The sequence below is a fragment of the Tupaia chinensis genome, unplaced genomic scaffold, assembly GCF_000334495.1.
Source record: "Tupaia chinensis unplaced genomic scaffold, TupChi_1.0 Scaffold000311_2, whole genome shotgun sequence".
In the NCBI taxonomy this organism is placed as follows: domain Eukaryota; kingdom Metazoa; phylum Chordata; class Mammalia; order Scandentia; family Tupaiidae; genus Tupaia; species Tupaia belangeri.
In genome coordinates, this window is record NW_006159803.1 from 1,334,842 (window position 1) to 1,340,110 (window position 5,269).

The 5,269-nt window shown below is 41.0% G+C and overlaps 1 long non-coding RNA gene across 1 annotated transcript in view; it reads right to left on the reverse strand.

The window, feature by feature from the left end:
• Positions 1–251: 251 nt before the first annotated feature.
• LOC102495857 (uncharacterized) overlaps positions 252–5,269 on the reverse strand; it is a 50,031-nt gene continuing 45,013 nt past the window's right edge. The window contains exon 4 of the long non-coding RNA XR_334904.2: positions 252–345. This is a non-coding gene — a long non-coding RNA (uncharacterized LOC102495857). The remainder of the gene's footprint in view (positions 346–5,269) is intronic.

Below are 5,269 nucleotides of genomic sequence, written 5' to 3' on the forward strand. Positions count from 1 at the left end.
GGCTTAGGATCCCATGACCCATGACAAGGATAATATCATGAACTACCAAAAATTCTAAGGAAGTCTTGCAAAATTTTCTATGTCTTTCAAATGTTCTGTGGACACCTGAGGCATTTTACATGTGATTAATCATTAGTAGGCATTATATTTCATTATGTGTCAAGGTCTTACCTGAGTGACTTGTGAGTCCCCTTGGCTCAAAAGCAATTATGATGACAATACGATGGTTGGCTTCCAACCACAGTGTCGGGGGATCTGCTTCGCTGAGCAGGTGCTACTGAGCAGCACGGGGCATGATTATTGTATCAGGAGAGCAGGGTTGAGGGAGGTCATGAATCCTCCAAACTATCCAAAAGAGAAAAAACCTCTTTCAAAACAATGTAGAACTGCCAAAATTGTATTACTTATGTAAGTTGGAAAGCACAAAAACCAATTCTATAGTACTGTGCGAATCATGTATGTTTACGTGTAAGTGTACATATGTGTGTGTGTCTGGGTGTATATAAATACATATAAACTTTATTATTTATTTATTGAGAGAGAAAGAGATAGTACTACCTAACAAGGTCTAACCATGCTGCATTCCTCTCCCAGCCTTGCAGCCAGCCAGGCTCATGGGTACATGTGGTACATCCAGAATGTTCAGGTCTACCTAGGATCTGAATCCTCGCTTGTCCGCATGACCCCCAGCATGCAGTGGTGCCTACTGCCTGTGGCATCACAACTGAACTATATAAATAATTTTAGAAAAAGTTACGAAAAATAAATTTTTAAAAACTTACTGAAATGATATTTCAATCTTACAATTATAGAGAGGCCTTCCTGATGTGGTACAAGTTATGTACGTGCCCTTCCCTCCTCAACAGAAGTTAGTTCTGCTGCACTGTTAGAATGTATAAATTAACTCTTTCCTTTGCAAATGATATAATATTTATTGATCTGACATTTAATTATTAATAGTCAATACAGGATGTTAACTGAATACATTTCATTGAAATTCCCAATACATTTTGTGTGAATGTTACGTCATCTCTGTCAAAATTATTTTGTAATGATTCCACATTTGTGACATCCTATGGGATTGTGAAAGGTTCATAATTTTACCAAGTTTCAATTTTTGATGTAATATTTTATCACCACATGTAGTTTCTTTGTCTTCTGTTAATTTCCAAATTCCTAAGGTCATAAACTTTTAATTGAAATTTTCATAAAAGTCAAGAACTAGTACTTGCTCTGCTCATTTCTGAAGTTCTCTTTATTCCTCCTTCTCTAGAACTGTGGAAAGTGGTGCCTTCTTCCTATTCAATTTTGACTTGAAAACTGATCATTTGGTTTTCATAGAATCTTAAGATTTCTGAAAAGGTGACAAATGAACACATGACTTCATTTATTTATTTATTTTGCCAGAGGGTGTACAAACTCACCAGAGAAAGAAGGGGAAAGGAAAAAATACCTCTTAGTGGGGCATGGTCACATTGCAATCCCTTCACCTCCATTACGCCATCCTGTTAGGATTTTCGGACAAACATTCACACACACCTGGTATGTTTTTCAATCTTTTGGGGCTGGAGTCCAGACCACTCTGTCAGCCACGTAGGATCCAGGTCCCTTAACCATTAAGCCAAGGGGGCCAGCTCAGCTCATGACTTTTTTCCTTGAAGCCATACAGGAAAAGCTAACAAGGGAGGAAGGAAGTCCATGGGTCTCAAAAAAAAAAAAAAAAAAGTAATGTAAAATTAAGAAATCTGTGATACTAAAAAAAGTAAATAGAGTTCCAAATAGAGCCAAAATATCAGCCTAGAGTAAAGCAGTCAGGGCCCCAACAACCTAGGGGGAGCTTTCTACTTGTCACTTTTTTCATTCTCACGTTGCCTCGGGCAGAAAAGCACACATTACCACTCTGGGCAGAAAAACTGCAGCCCCACCCTGGAGAGGCCAGAAGTTGCACAGCCATGTGTCATGATATCCAAAGCTTTATCCTCTTGTAGTTCTGAAGACTTCATCCCAGCTCTTGGGAAAGTTGAGAGGCCACAGCTCACAGCCTTTGCAGGACTTCCCTCAGCCGATGACGAGCCTCTCTCAGGACTTGCTTCCTGGAACCCAGCCTGGTTGCAGTTCAGTCTGCTGGCCTTGCACAAATCTCTTCACTGCCTCCACTTCTTGAGCCTGGTGATAATACACGAGGGAGATAGCTATTGGGAAAAGGAAGTCAGTGGTGTCAAGAGTTCCTCTGAGGGACTAGGTACAGGTTGCCTGGTGACTTGAGTGCAAACAAAAGTGCTGCACTGAGATCAACTCAAGAGACTCTGAGTGGATGCCCATCCTTTTCATTCATATCCCATTTATCCAAGAGTCAGGAGAGGGACCTCTGATGGACCAGGGATGATGCAAGAAACTGACTATGATTATCTTAGCTTACTGAATCTTTATTTAAGAGACAGAGAGATTTGTTCTAATTGGTCAGATCAATCTGTTTCTTTCTTTTTTTTTTTTTTTAAAGATTTATTTATTTATTTTTTATTGTTATTTAGGTTTTTTAAAGATTAGGTTTTAATTTTACCAAAGACAGAGAGTGAGAAAGAGAAAGTGAGAAAGCAAGCCACCAGATCTGGGATTCAAACTGTAGTCGGTCATGTGGGAGTCCAGTACTCCAACCATCATCCCACCTATCAGCCCCCAGATCAATCTGTTTCTATCTCAGTCTGTATTTATCTCAAATTCATTTCTTACATTTGCTCTGAGATGTAGATTGAAAATGGAATGGTCCTATAACAGTAGACTGTTCAATAAATGCTACTAATATTCAGATTGACAAATTAGTCGTTTTGTTAATCAAATTAGTCTTTTTTCAACTCTTTGTACTCTGCATAATACCTATTCTTTTCAAAGGAAAATTAGATTTTAATACAGAAAAGTCAAGTCTGAGTACAGTTGACTAGAGATTGTTATTTTTCATAAAAGCAATCAGAGATATTAAATAGTTTTATAGCTCTTTAAATCCAAAAACCATTGGAATAGAGAAGCCACCAGCTTGGATAAACGTTCATACAAATAATGGAGGATTAGGTTGGAGTACCTCTTGCTCACATTTTTTCAGGTGGTTAGGTCACACAGAAACAGGACTGTGGATTTTGTAGCTAAGCCCTTTCCTTGAAGGGGAATTGCTGAATCTGGCTAGTGATAGCAATGTTATATAATTAACAAACTTGAATGGATCCTATGAGCCCCCTCTCTAATGGATTTTGTATGGACAATCTGACCCTTCTAGTAACTGTTTTTTTTTTTTTTTTTTTTGAGAGATTTTCACTGTAGGGTGCGTGCGCTCGCCAGACAGACAGAGAGAGACATAGAGACAGAAAGTGAGAAATCACCCCCCAGGGGGGATGGTCACGCCGCAATCTCTTCTCCTCCATTCTCCTTCTCGGGATCTTGGACACGCACGCACACGCGCCCGGCGTGAGTTTTAAGCCACCGGGTCCGGGACACGAACTGCGGTCAACTACATGGGAGTCCAGCGACATAGCCATTACGCTAACTGCTGGTTCCCCTAGTAACTGAGTTTTCATGGGCACAATTCTAAACAATCCACCTCTTCTAAACAATACCTAAAAGGATACTTATTACAAAACTGAATGAATATTCAGACAAGTATATTATAAGGACACTTCAAAAAGTTTATGGAAATGGGATTAAAGTATGGGTTTATTTTGGTGCAAAGAATTCTGAAATCCATAATATTTTCTTAATATGTTTTCCATGAACTTTTTGAAGACCCCCCCTTATGTAATTATGAGTGAGTTAATATTGTACATTTGGCTGAACACTTCACTGCATAGCACATTTAAAATGTATGAATAGTGGGACCAGAAGGTGACGTGGTTAAAGTGCTGGATTCCCTCATGGCTGACGGCGGTTCAAGTCTAGAATCTTGCAGCTTCTTTTCTCACTTTCTCTCTCTCTCTCTCTGTTTCTCAGTAGTCACAGTAAAAAATAATGATAATAATAAATAAAAAGTAAACAAATATTTTTTTAGAAAGTATGAATAGAGACCAGCAGATAGAGTAATGGTTGGTTACATTGCTGGTCTCTCACGTAGTTGACCATGGTTTGAGTTCTGGACCTGGTGGCTCAAAACTCATGCCTGGCACATGTGCATGCATGCCCAAGACCCTGAGAGGAGAATGTAGAAGGGATTGCAGCATAGTCTTTCCCCAACCCAACCCCCCGGAGGAAGATAGTTCAATGACTTGAAATATCCACCATGGCTTTCCCACTATACAAGATGGCAGGTGATGGGACCAGCAGTTAGCATAATGGCTATGTCGCTGGACTCCATGTAGTCGACCGTAGTTCGAGTCCCGGACTCGGTGGCTTAAACTCACGTTGGGCGCGAGTGCGTACGTGCCCAAGATCCCGAAAAGAGAAGGGGGGAGAAGGGATTGTGGTGTGGTCATCCCCCCTGGGGGGTGATTTCTTGCTTTCTGTCTCTCTGTCTCTCTCTGTCTGTCTGGCAAGTGCACACGCCCTATAGCAAAAACCTCTCAAAAGAAAAAAAAAAGATGGCAGGTGAAAAAGCTGCAAAGCAGGATACTAAGAAGAAACCTGAAGCAAAGAAGGCTGATGCCAGTGGCAGGGTTAAAAAGGGTGACCCCAAGGCTAAAAAGCCCAAGAAGGGGAAGCCTCATTGTGGCTGAAACCCTGTCCTAGTCCGAGGCATTGGCAGATACTCCTGGTCTGCCATGTATTCCAGGAAGGTCATGTACAAGAGGAAATACTTGGCTACTAAATCCAGGATTGAAAAGAAAAAGGAGAAGTTTCTTGCGACTGTCACAAAACCAGGTGGAGACAAGAATGGTGGTACCCGGGTGTTTAAACTGTACAAAATGCCTAGGTATTATCCTACCGAAGACGTGCCTTGAAAGCTGTTGAGCCACAGTATAAAACCCTTCAGTCAGCCTGTGAGAAAGCTGCGAGCCAGCATCACTCCTGGGACCATTCTGATCATCCTCACTGGATGCCACAGAGGCAAGACAGTGGTTTTCCTGAAGCAGCTGAGCAGTGGCTTGCTACTTGTAAATGGACCACTGGTTCTCAATCAAGTTCCACTGCATAGAATGCACCAGAAATTTGTCATTGCCACCTCCACAAAAATTGATATTAGCCAAGTAAAAATCCCAAAGCACCTTACCAATGCTCACTTCAAGAAAAAGAAACTGCGGAAGCCCAGACACCAGAAAGGTGAGATCTTCAACACAGAGAAGGAGAAATA